This window comes from Pseudophryne corroboree, chromosome 2 (genome assembly GCF_028390025.1).
Source record: "Pseudophryne corroboree isolate aPseCor3 chromosome 2, aPseCor3.hap2, whole genome shotgun sequence".
NCBI lineage: Eukaryota > Metazoa > Chordata > Amphibia > Anura > Myobatrachidae > Pseudophryne > Pseudophryne corroboree.
Window position 1 is genome coordinate 275825179 of NC_086445.1, and position 18069 is coordinate 275843247.

The window sequence follows — 18069 nt, forward strand, 5'->3', positions numbered from 1 at the left end:
GTGTCCCAGAAATCTGTTATGATTAGAAAATTTCTTTTAATTCAGACACTCAGTGAACAAGCTCCACCGAGCGAAACGTACGTCACTTCCGGTCCGGTGCTCCGAACTTCCGGTCGGCGGACCGCGCACACCGGCGTCTCCTTGCCAGGCTCACCTTTCTCCACGGACACTTAGAGGCTGCGTCCAGCCACCTGAGGATGTACTTCACCCCTCCATGTAACAGTAGGTCTCTGGGTTTTTCTTTGAAGCAACACTATTTTCGAGTTTCCTGGACTCTTTGTTGTTTTTTGTTTGTTGTTTTTTTTTTTTTTCATTGTCATGACAGCCTCATGTATGAACTAACAAGGGTCATATATATATACCAACATCTATCAGAGGCATATTTTTCTGTCAATTACATCAACAACTGAGGAGACCTTTATATCTTCAATATCTGAAGCAGCTCCAGGGTCCGTTTTTCATCATATTATGTCAGTATTTACCTATTATTGTTTTTCATGATTTTATATAGGGGATTCTTTTTTGGATACATCATTTATTCAAAATAAGCTGTATATCGCTTTTGTCACCATTGTTGTTTTTTTCAAACAGTGTTTACTACACATGACTCATCAGAGAGTATTATTTTAGTACAATATACAACACATGTGATTTATCATAGATTAATATCAACAGCCCCTCAAGCAATAATAATCAATACGAATTAAAAGAAATTTTCTAATCATAACAGATTTCTGGGACACCCTCTCATTCTGTTTAAACAACTGTGGGGGCTCTGCAATGCAATCTGACAACAGAGCACCGCATTGTTAAAAAACAGGACAGTAGAAGTGCCCCCCTTTGCTTTCTTCGGTTTCAGTTTCGTCTCACCCCACTCTCTCATTTTTTCATTCGATGCCCAGGCAGATGATCAGAAAGCAGAAGTGGTGTGTCACTCCAAACTGATCCCTCCTATTTCCTTTTTCTTTTCTCTTTTCTCTTCATTCTTTCATTCTCTCTCTATCACCTTACCCTTCCAATTCTCAGCAGGGCCACACCGTCATCAGGACTTCCACCAACCTGGGAAGCCCCACTTGACATTTTTTTACATCTTTTGATATCAGAACCTGTGACCGCTCTGGTTTCCATAGGACCAATAGCCATCATCTTATGGGATTCAAGACCTAGCAAAACAGAATGCAAGTTGCTCATATCAATTGGACAATATACTTCAGGTGCTTGAAAGGGAGGGGTAATTCTAAGTAAGAGACAGGATGGGGATTAACCCCTGGTGTCCCCCAGCACACCAAACTATATGGGTAACATGACTTGAAAACCTACATATAATAGAAATCCAGAGGTCTTCGTTACATATATCTGCAGAAATATGGCAAAGCCACCAGGCCTCGACAAGGCTCCTCTGATGCTGGTGGTCCTAAACCTAATACTATATCTGGGCCCGGGGTGCAGAACCCCACAAACCGGCACAGGCCAGCCACCCCAGGGCAGCACACATGTGAGAAGGTAAAGTGTTAGTATGTGTTAATTAAAGGGAACGCAAAATCTGTATACAAAAAGTGATACACTAGTGACGGTGTAATTAAAAGACCTAAAGGATTAATAACAGTGTTAAGGGGGGTGCTAAATAAATATAATAGTGTGCTACCCCACAGCAGCCCAGCCACTCCAATCAGGGGGAACTGCACCCCAGACCCATCTCCAGTACTAATAATAATAATAATAATAATAATAATAATAATAACCCTTCTGGGTCATACTAAATATAGTGCCACATGATAATGGCACCTAACAGATATACCCAAATTGAGAGCTAACTTACCTGGAGCCACCCCTGGGATCTCCATATGGCACTGTAGGAACCAGCATGCCCTCCAAACACTAGTCCCATCTATGCCTCTCATACTAGCAAAACAGAATGCAAGTTGCTCATATCAATTGGACAATATACTTCAGGTGCTTGAAAGGGAGGGGTAATTCTAAGCAAGAGACAGGATGGGGATTAACCCCTGGTGTCCCCCAGCACACCAAACTATATGGGTAACATGACTTGAAAACCTACATATAATAGAAATCCAGAGGTCTTCGTTACATATATCTGCAGAAATATGGCAAAGCCACCAGGCCTCGACAAGGCTCCTCTGATGCTGGTGGTCCTAAACCTAATACTATATCTGGGCCCGGGGTGCAGAACCCCACAAACCGGCACAGGCCAGCCACCCCAGGGCAGCACACATGTGAGAAGGTAAAGTGTTAGTATGTGTTAATTAAAGGGAACGCAAAATCTGTATACAAAAAGTGATACACTAGTGACGGTGTAATTAAAAGACCTAAAGGATTAATAACAGTGTTAAGGGGGGTGCTAAATAAATATAATAGTGTGCTACCCCACAGCAGCCCAGCCACTCCAATCAGGGGGAACTGCACCCCAGACCCATCTCCAGTACTAATAATAATAATAATAATAATAATAACCCTTCTGGGTCATACTAAATATAGTGCCACATGATAATGGCACCTAACAGATATACCCAAATTGAGAGCTAACTTACCTGGAGCCACCCCTGGGATCTCCATATGGCACTGTAGGAACCAGCATGCCCTCCAAACACTGGTCCCATCTATGCCTCTCATACTAGCAAAACAGAATGCAAGTTGCTCATATCAATTGGACAATATACTTCAGGTGCTTGAAAGGGAGGGGTAATTCTAAGCAAGAGACAGGATGGGGATTAACCCGTGGTGTCCCCCAGCACACCAAACTATATGGGTAACATGACTTGAAAACCTACATATAATAGAAATCCAGAGGTCTTCGTTACATATATCTGCAGAAATATGGCAAAGCCACCAGGCCTCGACAAGGCTCCTCTGATGCTGGTGGTCCTAAACCTAATACTATATCTGGGCCCGGGGTGCAGAACCCCACAAACCGGCACAGGCCAGCCACCCCAGGGCAGCACACATGTGAGAAGGTAAAGTGTTAGTATGTGTTAATTAAAGGGAACGCAAAATCTGTATACAAAAAGTGATACACTAGTGACGGTGTAATTAAAAGACCTAAAGGATTAATAACAGTGTTAAGGGGGGTGCTAAATAAATATAATAGTGTGCTACCCCACAGCAGCCCAGCCACTCCAATCAGGGGGAACTGCACCCCAGACCCATCTCCAGTACTAATAATAATAATAATAATAATAATAATAATAATAACCCTTCTGGGTCATACTAAATATAGTGCCACATGATAATGGCACCTAACAGATATACCCAAATTGAGAGCTAACTTACCTGGAGCCACCCCTGGGATCTCCATATGGCACTGTAGGAACCAGCATGCCCTCCAAACACTGGTCCCATCTATGCCTCTCATACTAGCAAAACAGAATGCAAGTTGCTCATATCAATTGGACAATATACTTCAGGTGCTTGAAAGGGAGGGGTAATTCTAAGCAAGAGACAGGATGGGGATTAACCCCTGGTGTCCCCCAGCACACCAAACTATATGGGTAACATGACTTGAAAACCTACATATAATAGAAATCCAGAGGTCTTCGTTACATATATCTGCAGAAATATGTCAAACCATGTGACAGAGGTGGCACCTCAACGGTTCATATCTTGAAGCCAAGACCCAGTAGACCCTATACTAATTTTCAAGTACAGGAGAATACCAGAGACAATCCTCTCAGGATATAGGATACAGAATTCCTGGTGTCATTCGGTGTGGGATATATCTACCTGCGGTCAAACCATACTGAGTATGCCCAACCTCGTCTGATCTTGGAAGCCAAGCACTGTGGGCCAGATCAGTACCTGGTTGGGAGACCACCAGGGAATACCGGGTACTGCAGGTATTTTTATCCAAATCCAGGACACAGGATCTGGAAATACCATCCTCTACCTTTTTCCCTTCCTTTGTAGATTCCTGATTTAATCAGGAATTCAAAATGAGCCTGGCACACATTACAGTAATTTGAGGTTTTTTCTTTTCCAAACATATCTTCACCAATATATATTGTTTTAATTTCAGAAAGAAAACCTCACACAAATACACATAATTTTTATTACTGGAGACACCCACATATTTTCGCTTATAGAGCTATTAAGTCCAATTATATCGTTATTACATCAAGTGAATTATTTTGGATAATATTATAACAATCAATAATAATTTTTGATTAATAGCAATTCCCCCTTTTCCCCTCCCTTTCCTTGCCTCTTTTTCAATATTTTAGGAAGGTTAATAATAAAAGTTATATTTTAATCAGAATTCATCATTCCATTTACAATAAAAGTGTGCCCCAGAAAAGACATATAGGGGTATATTTACTAACATTCGTAATTCTCCCGATTTGGTGGGAGAATAATCACGAATGACATTGAAAGTGTAAAACTGCAACTTTTTGAATTTGTTACGACGGATTTACTAAGCTGTCGTATTCGGGTTTTTCTTTTGTTCCGATGTCGATGTCTTCGTGTTTTTTTTTTAATTTTTACGGCAGTGATTAGCAAAACACTGCCGACTTTTTTACAATGAATCTCGGCCGGATCTGTGTGATCCGTGCTGGGGTTCATATTTTTTTTTTTTTTAAATTAAACACTGTAAAATCCAAAAAAAAAATTGCGTGTGGTACCCCCTCCTAAGCATAACCAGCCTCGGGCTCTTTGAGCCGATCCTGGTTGCAGAAATATGGGAAAAAAATTGACAGGGGTTCCCCCATATTTAAGCAACCAGCATCGGGCTCTGCGCCTGGTCCTGGTTCCAAAAATATGGGGGACAAAAAGAGTAGGGGTCCCCCGTATTTTTAAAACCAGCACCGGGCTCCACTAGCTGGACAGATAATGCCACAGCCGGGGGTCACTTTGATATAGTGCCCTGCGGCCGTGGCATCAAAAATCCAACTAGTCACCCCTGGCCGGGGTACCCTGGGGGAGTGGGGACCCCTTCAATCAAGGGGTCCCCCCCCCCCCCAGCCACCCAAGGGCCAGGGGTGAAGCCCGAGGCTGTCCCCCCCCATCCAATGGGCTGCGGATGGGGGGGCTGATAGCCTTTTGTGATAATGAAAAGATATTGTTTTTAGTAGCAGTACTACAAGGCCCAGCAAGCCTCCCCCGCATGCTGGTACTTGGAGAACCACAAGTACCAGCATGCGGCGGAAGAACGGGCCCGCTGGTACCTGTAGTACTATTACTAAAAAAATACCCAAAAAAAGACAAGACACACACACCGTGAAAGTAAAGATTTATTACATACATGCACACAAACATACATACATACTTACCTTATGTTCACACGAGGGTCTGTCCTCTTCTCCAGTAGAATCCAAGGGGTACCTGTTGAATAAATTCTACTCACCAGATCCCGGGTCCCAGGGTCCTCGGGGCAACCATTTGTAATCCAGGTACTTGCATAAAATAACAAAACGGAAAGCCGAGCCACGAACTGAAAGGGGCCCCATGTTTTCACATGGGACTCCTTTCCCCGAATGCCAGAAACCCACTCTGACTGATGTCTAAGTGGGTTTCTTCAGCCAATCAGGGAGCGCTACGTTGTAGCACCCTCCTGATCGGCTGTGTGCTCCTGTACTGAGTGACAGGCGGCACACGGCAGTGTTACAATGTAGCGCCTATGCGCTCCATTGTAACCAATGGTGGGAACTTTCTGCTCAGCGGTGACGTCACTTTAGGTCAACCGCAGGGCAGAAAGTTCCCACCATTGGTTACAATGGAGCGCATAGGCGCTACATTGTAACACTGCCGCGTGCTGCCTGTCACTCAGTACAGGAGCACACAGCCGATCAGGAGGGTGCTACAACGTAGCGCTCCCTGATTGGCTGAAGAAACCCACTTAGACATCAGTCAGAGTGGGTTTCTGGCATTCGGGGAAAGGAGTCCCATGTGAAAACATGGGGCCCCTTTCAGTTCGTGGCTCGGCTTTCCGTTTTGTTATTTTATGCAAGTACCTGGATTACAAATGGTTGCCCCGAGGACCCTGGGACCCGGAATCTGGTGAGTAGAATTTATTCAACAGGTACCCCTTGGATTCTACTGGAGAAGAGGACAGACCCTCGTGTGAACATAAGGTAAGTATGTATGTATGTTTGTGTGCATGTATGTAATAAATCTTTACTTTCACGGTGTGTGTGTCTTGTCTTTTTTTGGGTATTTTTTTAGTAATAGTACTACAGGTACCAGCGGGTCCGTTTTTCCGCCGCATGCTGGTACTTGTGGTTCTCCAAGTACCAGCATGCGGGGGAGGCTTGCTGGGCCTTGTAGTACTGCTACTAAAAACAATATCTTTTCATTATCACAAAAGGCTATCAGCCCCCCCATCCGCAGCCCATTGGATGGGGGGGGGGGCAGCCTCGGGCTTCACCCCTGGCCCTTGGGTGGCTGGGGGGGGGACCCCTTGATTGAAGGGGTCCCCACTCCCCCAGGGTACCCCGGCCAGGGGTGACTAGTTGGATTTTTGATGCCACGGCCGCAGGGCACTATATCAAAGTGACCCCCGGCTGTGGCATTATCTGTCCAGCTAGTGGAGCCCGGTGCTGGTTTTAAAAATACGGGGGACCCCTACTCTTTTTGTCCCCCGTATTTTTGGAACCAGGACCAGGCGCAGAGCCCGATGCTGGTTGCTTAAATATGGGGGAACCCCTGTCAATTTTTTTCCCATATTTCTGCAACCAGGATCGGCTCAAAGAGCCCGAGGCTGGTTATGCTTAGGAGGGGGGACCCCACGCAATTTTTTTTGAGAAAATAATCACTTTCCCACCCCTTCCCACTGATATACATGCACGGATCTCATGGATCCGTGCATGCCTATACAATCACGGATTAAAAAAGCAGGTCTGTTTTTTTTTAGCACTTTTTTACGAGTTGTAATTTTTCACGGCAGTGTTTTTTTTTTTTTTGCTTTGCACTTCTTAGTAAATTACCGAGATTCATACTTAAACAGCCGCGTTTTGACCGATGGTGTATTCATTTGTATTTTTTTTGTTGGACTTCCAAAAAATTACGAATGCCCTCATCACTGCCGTGATTATTGCTTAGTAAATTACCGAGATGACACTTTGATGAAAAAACGGCATCTCGGTCAAAATCGGGACCTTAGTAAATTTACCCCATAGTCTTTCTTTTTCTTCTTGGCTCCAGTACTATACAGGAACCATTCCCTTTTTCTGTTCATCAAGTTTACTGAACTATCTCTGGGAGCACCACCAACCCAGCGCCCAATACTAATTATTTGTTTTGCATATTGGCCAGATGTTGGTTTATATTAGAGCTATTGCTTTAATGATATTATCTTATAGTATCAAATACTCAAAGTGAGTGATCCTGTGCAGACTCTACCAATCCCTTTTTTCGTGGCTTACATTAACCGACAGGGAGGAACAAAGAGCAGAGCTGCTATGTCAGAAGTAACAAGAATCCTTCTCTGGGCAGAAAAGCACGCAGTGGCGCTGTCAGCAATCTTCCTTCCAGGAGTGGACAACTGGGAAGCAGATTTCCTCAGCAGGCACGATCTCCATCCAGGAAAATGGGGTCTCCATCCGGAGGTGTTCACGGAGGTGACCAGTCTTTGGGGTATGCCTCAAATAGACATGATGGCCTCACGTCTCAACAAGAAACTTTGGAGGTACTGTTCCAGGTCGAGAGACTCACAAGCAGTGTTGGTGGATGCCCTTGGAACACCGTGGGTGTTCAAGTCAGTGTATGTGTTCCCTGCACTTCCTCTCATCCCAAGAGTTCGGTTCAGGCAATTCTCATTGCTCTGGACTGGCCAAGGAGAGCTTGGTACGCGGCTCTTCTGGACTTACTGCTGGAAGATCCGAGGCCTCTTCCTCTTTGCGAGCATCTTCTGCAACAGGGGCCATTCGCTTATCAAGACCTACCTCAGCTTCGTTTGACTGCATGGAGGTTGAATGCCAGATCTTAGCCCGGAAGGGTATTCTGAGCAAGGTTATTCCTACCCTGATACAGGCTAGTAAAGGAATAACGTCTAAACATTACCATCACATTTGGAAAAAATATGTGTCTTGGTGTGAATCCAAGAGGTTTCCTAAGGTGGAGTTTCAACTTGGATAGTTTCTCCTCTTCCTGCAAGCAGGTGTGGATATGGTCCTGCATTTGGGATCCATAAAGGTGCAAATTTCGGCTTTACCCATTTTCTTCCAGAAACAATTGGCTGCACTCCCTGAGGTTCAGACTTTCTTGAAAGGGGTTCTGCACATCCAGCCTCCCTTTGTGGCACTGACGGCACCCTGGGATCTTAACGTGGTGTTGCATTTCCTGCAATCGGATTGGTTTGAGCCTTTACAGGAGCCTGAGGTCAAGTTTCTCACATGGAAGGCTGTCACTTTGTTGGCCTTAGCTTCTGCTCGACGTGTGTCAGAATTGGGGGCTTTGTCCTGTAAAAGCCTCTACTTAATCTTCCATGAAGATAGAGCTGAGCTCAGGATGCGTCAGCAGTTCCTTCCAAAGGTTGTGTCGGCTTTTCATATCAACCAACCTATTGTGGTGCCAGTAGCTACTGACTCCTCAATTACATCAAAGTCCTTGGATGTTGTGAGGGCTTTGAAGATCTATGTGAATAGGACTGCTCGTCACAGAAAATTGGACTCTGTTTGTCCTGTATGATCCCAAGAAACTTGGGTGTCCTGCTTCTAAGCAGTTGATTTCTCGCTGGATCAGGTTCACTATTCAGCACGCATATTCTACGGCAGGATTGCCATTCCCAAAATCTGTTAAGGCCCACTCTACTTGTAAGGTGGGGTCTTCCTGGGCGGCTGCCCGGGGGGTCTCGGCTTTACAACTTTGCCGAGCGGCTATTTGGTCAGGGTCGAACATGTTTGCTAAGTTCTACAAGTTCGATACTTCAGCATCCTCTAGGATGTAAGAGAAAATAACATTACTGAACCAAGTAACAATGCAGATCAAAGCATTACTGGCCAAGTAACCACTGCAGGATAACGAAGCGCTGGGCGGGCGCCCAGCATCCTCTATGGACTACGATAAAAGGATTTACCGGTAGGTAATTAAAATCCTATTTTCAGCAGGCCCAACTTTCCTAGGGACTCAATCACTTGCTGACCAGCCTAGGGCTGGTTGGCACTATGGCAGGAGGGTCTCCACTGCTATAGTGACACCAGCTCATATAATGTGACTTTTGAGGGATGATGTGGTATACAGATGAGTCCTTCCTCATCTCACCAGCTAGCGGCGGCAACCACTAGTGGATTCCTGCTACTAGTGTGCCCGCAACCGTACGGTTGCACAATGTATGCACCTGCAATCCATAGGATCATATGGTGCACACGCTCCCGCAAATGAGTTGCATGTGGTCATGAATAATCTCACGCAGCAGCCAGGCTGAGGGTTTAGGGGAGACCTGGGCAAAGTACGGCCCGCGGGACACATACGGCCCTTTGGCAATCCCTGTCCGGCCCCTCTCCGCCCACAGGCTCCCTGCACCATGGATGCTTGGGTCCAGCAGGACGCGCTGTGAATCACAGTCCTGTGTGTGCCTCAGCCAATACTGAAATGCTATTGGCTGAGGCGCACACAGGACGAGTGACTCACAGCGCATCCTGCAGGACACAATCGTTCCCCATTGCCCGCCTGTCCCTGTCAGTCACCATCAGCATGTTCCCAAGGCGCCTCCTGATACGACCGTCGTCCTTCTTTCCCTGACAGCGCGCCGCTCAGTCAGCACCATGCTATGTGACAACTGTACACAGCAAGATCACTGTCCAGGGCCGGCACGTACTGTATGTAACAGGTTCGATTGTCTCTTAATTTTCTCCTATAAATATTTAGCGCTGGATCTGGTGCACTTAAGACCTTCTTAATTAGGTTGGCGTCTTCCCCTTATTCCCGTATCCACCGTCAGGAAATGTGTGCAACTCAATTAAAAAGAAGGGGTGTGCACCACAGTGTATAAAACCACAAATTTATTAGGACAACCACATACAATTAAGTATAGAATCACGTACTAACAGTGGCGGTATAAACCACCGCAAGTTACATCAGCATCATTGGTTCGGCCCTCCAACACAGTTCAGATTTTTCATGTGGCCCCCTATAGAAATTAATTGTCCACCCCTGGCTTAGGGCATATCTGTGTTATGTTGATAAACAGAATGTTGATACTGGAATGTTACCATAGTCAGAATGTCGACATGCAGGGCCGTAACTAGAACTTTGTGGGCCCCATAGCAAAATCTTGAAAGGGCCCGCCCCTGACCCCCATTCTTTGTCACCAAAATGTCCCTTAGGGGTAGGAGAGAGAGGGGAGTAAGAGAGAAAGAGGGTGTCAGGGGGAGAGAGAGAGAAAGAGAGAGAGAGAGCGAGAGAGAGGAGCGAGTCAGAGAGGGAGAGAGAAAGAGAGAGAGGGTTTTCATGGAAAAAGATGAAATGAGAGCAAGAGAAAGACGGTGTTAGGGAGAGAGAGTGGGAATAGAGAGGGAGAAGGAGCGAGTCGCAGAGACACTACTTGACTACAGCACACTAGCACAGGATGGGGGTGAAGGCATAGACAGACAGACGGGGAAGGGGGGGGGCATGGATATGGGCCCGGGCTTACAGACGGACAGAGCACCATATGGGGTTATAGACATACGGGCAGGAGGTGTTATAGAAGGACAGACAGATGGATAGAGCACCGTGTGGGGGTATAGTCGGATGGAAGGGAGGGGGCATAGACAGACAAACAGATGGATAGAGCACCATATGGGGGTATATATGGAAGGACGGACAGGGGCATGGGTAGACAGACGGCCAGAGAGAGCACCATATGGGGGCATAGACGGCCAGGCGGACGGACAGAAAGGCAGACGGATTGACGGAAGGGGGTTAAGATGGACAGGTGACGTGAGGGGACACAGACGTACGGATGGGAGCGGGCATAGACAGATGCACGGGGGTCATAGACGGATGGATGAAAGGGGGCATAGACAGATGCATGGGAGGGGGCATAGACGGATGGATGAAAGGGGGCATAGACGGACAGACATGGCCAGTCCCACTAACTGTACAGGGTGCCGGAATGCAGCTGTTATAGGACTTGGTGGCTTTTGGGGGCACCAAAGCAATCCCACTGCACCCTCTATAATCTTAATTTTTTTAATTGTAATCACTGCTGCTGCTCTGGGTTAGGAGTCTGGCAGTGTTCTTACAGGGAGTTAGGAGAGAGGCGAGAGGCAAAGCTGCTTTTTCTATAGTATCCTGAAGCGTGGCTGCACCTGCAGAAGCTGATGGATGTGCACTAATTGTGCATCGTCGGTGCCGCTTCTGCTGGTGCATGTCACCAGTGCCGGCCCTAACCAATATGATGCCCTAGGCAAGATTTTGGCTGGTGCCCCCTTGCACCACCGCTGGTTCCGCCTCTGGCCTTGCACCTCTTTTCCAGCACCATCACCCCTCACCCGTAGCAGTCCTTATATTGGTGTTTGTACCCCCTATATTTTAAATAGGAACAGTTCGCACATTTGGCACACAGCCCAAAAAGGAGTGTGTTTTTGCTGGCAAGGGGCATGACCACACAATAGTAACCCCAAATCCAATTACGCCACACAGTACTGCAACTTTTTTCACATTTGATCATGTGATAGTGTCCATAATTCATATTACGTCCCACAGTAGTATCACTGCGCCTTACACATTATGACAACCTTTATTAATGCCCTTTTACACATAATATCCCTTACACATATGCCACACATTATTAATGCCCTTATACACATAATGACACACATAGTGCCCCCTACACATTTGCTGCACATTATTAGTGCCCCTATACACATAATGACACACATAGAGCCCCTTACACATATGTTGCACATTATTAATGGATTTTTACATGACACACATAATGCTTCTTACACATATTCCAAACACTACTGCACAACCAACCCATTCACATGCACACAGCACTCACACTGCCAATAACACTGTGACCTCTGCTTGGATGCAGATGTGTCCTCATAAATGTTGCCTCAATGCTAACGTCGGGCACACCTTTTTTTTAATGAAAATGATTTGCATTGCTATGTGGCTAGGATGCACAAGCAGCTTCTGCTGATTAAAATGATATGCGGCATGCCTATATACTGTGTGAGACTGTGGCTGTATCTGTATATGAAATGATACACACCGAATATAGGCATGCCACATATCATTTTAATCAGCAGGAGCTGCTGATGCCCCTAGGCATATCAAATGCCCTAGGCAATTGCCTAGTTTGCCTATGCCTATGGCCGGCTCTGCATGTCACAGTTGTGGATGCTGCAGAACAAGTGGCTCCACCGTCCTCCCTGTAAGTACACTGCCGGGCCCAGAACCCAGTGCAGCAGCAGTGATTACATATAAAAAAAAATGAAGATACATTTTCTTTAGTTACGCCACGCCAGATGTCAATATTGCCAGAATGTTGACAGTCGGCATGTCAACAATGCATTTTAGCTTTCATTCTGCATCTAGCCCTCACTGTTACACTAAGCCTAACCCAATCCACAACCTAACTCCAAATCTACCCTAGCTATAAAATTGTCTGTTGACACACTGGGGTATATTTACTAAGCTCCCGATTTTGACCGAGATGCCGTTTTTTCTTCAAAGTGTCATCTCGGTTAATCTCGGTCATTTACTAAACACTAATCACGGCAGTGATGAGGGCATTCGTAATTTTTTGCTAGTTCAGGTAAAAAATTACGAATGAATACACCATCGGTCAAATTACGCCTGTTTAGATATGAATCTCGGTCATTTACTAAGAAGTGCAAAGCAAAAAAAAACAAAACACTGCCGTGAAAAATTACAACTCGTAAAAAAGTCCTAAAAAAAAACAGACCTGCTTTTTTTTCCCGTGATTTGAGATGCATGCAGGGATCCATGAGATCCGTGCATGTATATCAGTGGGAAGGGGTGGGAAAGTGCTTATTTTTGCCAAAAAAATTGCGTGGGGTCCCCCCTCCTAAGCATAACCAGCCTCGGGCTCTTTGAGCCGATCCTGGTTGCAGAAATATGGGGAAAAAAATGACAGGGGTTCCCCCATATTTAAGCAACCAGCATCGGGCTCTGCGCCTGGTCCTGGTCCCAAAAATACGGGGGACAAAAAGAGTAGGGGTCCCCCGTATTTTTAAAACCAGCACCGGGCTCCACTAGCTGGACAGATAATGCCACAGCCGGGGGTCACTTTTATACAGCGCCCTGCGGCCGTGGCATCAAAAATCCAACTAGTCACCCCTGGCCGGGGTACCCTGGGGGAGTGGGAACCCCTTCAATCAAGGGGTCCCCCCCCCCCAGCCACCCAAGGGCCAGGGGTGAAGCCCGAGGCTGTCCCCCCCCATCCAATGGGCTGCGGATGGGAGGGCTGATAGCCTTTGTTGTAAAATAAAAGATATTGTTTTTAGTAGCAGTACTACAAGTCCCAGCAAGCCTCCCCCGCATGCTGGTACTTGGAGAACCACAAGTACCAGCATGCGGCGGAAAAACGGGCCCGCTGGTACCTGTAGTACTACCACTAAAAAAATACCCAAAAAAACACAAGACACACACACCGTGAAAGTATAATTTTATTACATACATACACACATACATACATACTTACCTTATGTTCTCACGCAGGTCGGTCCTCTTCTCCAGTAGAATCCAAGGGCTACCTGTTGAAGAAATTCTACTCACCAGATCCATGGGTCCAGGCTCCTCGGCAAATCCAGGGTTAATCCACGTACTTGAATAAATAAAAAAAAACGGTGTCCCGACCACGAACTGAAAGGGGACCCATGTTTGCACATGGGTCACCTTCCCACGAATGCCAGAAACCCACTTTGACTTCTGTCTAAGTGGGTTTCTTCAGCCAATCAGGGAGTGCCACGTTGTAGCACTCTCCTGATCAGCTGTGTGCTGCTGTCCTCACTGACAGGCGGCACACGGCAGTGTTACAATGTAGCGCCTATGCGCTCCATTGTAACCAATGCTGGGAACTTTCTGCTCAGCGGTGACGTCACTTTAGGTCAACCGCAGGGCAGAAAGTTCCCATCATTGGTTACAATGTAGCGCATAGGCGCTACATTGTAACACTGCCGCGTGCTGCCTGTCAGTGAGGACAGCAGCACACAGCTGATCAGGAGAGTGCTACAACGTGGCACTCCCTGATTGGCTGAAGAAACCCACTTAGACAGAAGTCAAAGTGGGTTTCTGGCATTCGTGGGAAGGTGACCCATGTGCAAACATGGGTCCCCTTTCAGTTCGTGGTCGGGACACCGTTTTTTTTTATTTATTCAAGTACGTGGATTAACCCTGGATTTGCCGAGGAGCCTGGACCCATGGATCTGGTGAGTAGAATTTCTTCAACAGGTAGCCCTTGGATTCTACTGGAGAAGAGGACCGACCTGCGTGAGAACATAAGGTAAGTATGTATGTATGTGTGTATGTATGTAATAAAATTATACTTTCACGGTGTGTGTGTCTTGTGTTTTTTTGGGTATTTTTTTAGTGGTAGTACTACAGGTACCAGCGGGCCCGTTTTTCCGCCGCATGCTGGTACTTGTGGTTCTCCAAGTACCAGCATGCGGGGGAGGCTTGCTGGGACTTGTAGTACTGCTACTAAAAACAATATCTTTTCATTATCACAAATGGCTATCAGCCTCCCCATCCGCAGCCCATTGGATGGGGGGGGACAGCCTCGGGCTTCACCCCTGCCCTTGGGTGGCTGGGGGGGACCCCTTGATTGAAGGGGTCCCCACTCCCCCAGGGTACCCCGGCCAGGGGTGACTAGTTGGATTTTTGATGCCACGGCCGCAGGGCACTGTATAAAAGTGACCCCCGGCTGTGGCATTATCTGTCCAGCTAGTGGAGCCCGGTGCTGGTTTTAAAAATACGGGGGACCCCTACTCTTTTTGTCCCCCGTATTTTTGGAACCAGGACCAGGCGCAGAGCCCGATGCTGGTTGCTTAAATATGGGGGAACCCCTGTCAATTTTTTCCCCATATTTCTGCAACCAGGATCGGCTCAAAGAGCCCGAGGCTGGTTATGCTTAGGAGGGGGGACCCCACGCATTTTTTTTTGGGATTTTACATTGTTTAATTAAAAAACAAAAAAATAAGAACCCCAGCACGGATCACACAGATCCGGCCGAGATTGATTGTAAAAAAAAACGGCAGTGTTTTGCTAATCACTGCCGTAAAAATAGGTAAAAAAAAACGAATGACATCGACATCGGAAGCAAAGAAAAATACGAATACGACAGCTTAGTAAATCCATCGTAATCAATTCAAAAAGTTGCAGTTTTACACTGTCGATGTCATTCGTGATTGAACTTTGACCTATTTTCGGAAATTACGAATCTTAGTAAATATACCCCACTGTTTGTCAACATTAACAATGTATACCGCTCTTTGTACACTATTCAGTAAGGATTGCAGATTCTGCTTTTTAGCAGCACTGGGCAAGGCCGACCAGCATGCTGCCCACCCACTGCGATCGCGCTGTAATTGCAATTGCGCCGCAATTACAGCGTGGTCTCAGAAACTGCGGATACCTCCTGCCAGTGCAGGACGGAACCTGCGCATGCACACAGCGAGGCCCTCTAAAAAAAAAATGCAGTTGTGGGGCGTGGCCTGACTGCCTAAGCGTGTGGAAGCACATTTCCAGAGCTCTCCTTCTCACCCGCTTTCCAGGCCTTTATTCTTTTCCCCTCAGCTGCCAACACCCCACTCCCTTAGTCCCCTCAGCTTCCTGCACCTCCTACCACCAACGGGTAAGGTCCGCGAAATCGGGGAGCACACCCATCGCTCCTGCGGATTGCGGCCTACCCGCTCCCCCCAGACCGCGGCCTCGATTTGTGCCACCCGCCAGAGACGCCCGCACGAGCCGTCCGGTCATCGGATTTCGAATCCGGCTCGCCACGGCCCCCCTCCTGTACCTGCTGTGAGCACCCCCGCTGGGCAGCCTGCGGGATGTCGGCTGCCCTCAGCTGATCTCCCTGGCACTACCGAGACAGCGGCCTCCGGATCCCTCTGGCGGCGGCCATCTTGACCTCCCTGCAACCTCTGTGGAGCCGGACTGCTCCTGGCTGTGTGAGCACCGAAGATGGAGATCTCTACAGAGAAGGAAGCTGTCCGTGGCTGTAGAGACTTGAGGTGAGACCTGACTGTGCTGCAGCCCCTGTATATACCACTAGACCTGTGCCCTCTTCCTCTACTCTTTTAAAGCCCCTCTATGGCCTGGCCCTGCAATTAAAGGGACCACAGCTGTGACCTTGCGGTCCCCTATTGTTGTGAGCTAAGTGCACGGCTGCAGTACACAGAGGCGAATAGGGAGCCACACAGCGACCTCTGCTCCCTCCCTGGAACTCCTCCCCCTCACTTCATGTGGATGGCATCCCAAAACCCGCCACATGGGTCTTTGAATATCGCCTGATTCTCCGTGCAGGGAGGACCGTTTCTCCTGTCTGCTCTGATATTACCTTGACCACAGCCGCATAACAATGCGTACAAGTTTGTGACTCACGACACCCCTTCTACACTACTGCTGATGGGCCCCATGCTTCACTGAACGCACCCCACCCCAGCCCTCTAGTGGTTCACTCCCAGGCCAACCCGCTTGCACATCAAAGCGTGCTGCTCTGGCACTTTATCTGACCCATCCCGCCTTGACCAGTCTTTTGTGGCGCTACTATGTCTAAATCCACCGCTGCCACCAGAAAGTGAGCGGGGACGGACATAACCCAACATTTCCCCAGTTCCGACAAGGCTGACAAACCATCCTCATTCCCGGGTCCCCCTGCCCCTAGCCCATCGATGTCTGATAAAGAGGACTCCTCCTCATCTCCCGCACTGTCAACCAAAGAGGACATCCTAGCCCTAAAGTCGCTCATTATGGACTTCAAAGAATCATTGGAGTCCAAGTTGGACAATGTGGTTGCTTCCATTAAGTCAGATATAACATCTCTGTCCCCTAGAACCTCCAAATTGGAAGCCCGACAGGACACTCTTCACAAAGAACAGAGCGAGACCATCAGAGACATAGACCATCTTATTCGGGATATAGCGGAATTACGTGACAAGAACGAGGATATGGAGAATCGCGAAAGGCGAAATAACCTTCGCATACGTAATATCCCAGAATCCATTCTTCCCGCGTCTCTCGAGGCGTATCTGCACAAGCTGTTCTCCACCATTGTGCCGACCCTAGGGCCTCGTGAACTACCCTTGGAGAGAGCTCATAGAGCTCTCTGACCCAGACCGCGTGATGGTGACCTCCCCAGGGATGTCATTTTGCATTTTCTTATTTTTAAGGACAAGGAATTGGTTCTTAATCCAACCCGGAGCAAGCAATACATACTATTCGAAAATGCTAAACTGCAATTTTTTCAGGACTTGGCTCCCTCTACATTACTCAAAAGGAGAGAGTTAAAGATCTGACTTCTGCGCTTCGTGTACGCGGAATTCGATACCGCTGTGGGTTCCCTTTTAAGCTACTGATAGACCTCAATGGAAAAACGATAATCGTCAGAGACCCGAGAGAGGGAAGGGACTTCCTGTCGCATTTGGAGGACTCCGACTCACCACCAACAACAGCCTCCGACCATCAGACAACCTAACCACCCCCGCATCTACGAATATCTGAATTTTCTTTTTTCTTTTTGTAGGCATGCCACAGCCTATGCATAGCACAGTTTTGTACGCTCTGGCTCACTCTACCGGTTACCATTTTATGCATGTCGTGTACTAACTGTTCTATGTTACCCTTCTATATGTTTTTCGTGTCTTAAGCATTGCATTCTCCTGCTGATATTCGCTTTTTAAACATCGTCTCGTTTCTCCACTGTACTCAGCGTATCCCTGTTTTCACATGTTAGTTGCAGAATCCGCCCCGTCTCGCCTTGATTTCTGTTTTCTTTTCTTTTTTCTTCCTGAAGGCATCCTGGTCATACTGGTTATGTTTTGGCATATGACCTAGTGTGCCTCACTGGGGAGTATAGCAATTTCCTTGATAATATATTTGAGAAATAATCGTTAAGGTTGCAGTTAACTGGTCTGTCTCGTTGGACCTGCTCATATTTCACCA

At 47.2% G+C, this 18069-nt stretch overlaps 1 long non-coding RNA gene and 1 pseudogene across 1 annotated transcript in view; both read left to right on the top strand.

The window, feature by feature from the left end:
• Positions 1-18069, top strand: part of LOC135050720 (uncharacterized) — an 83565-nt gene that overhangs the window by 22776 nt on the left and 42720 nt on the right. The gene's annotated exons all lie outside the window — the stretch shown is intronic.
• On the top strand, positions 3737-3854 carry LOC135051985 (5S ribosomal RNA; annotated as a pseudogene).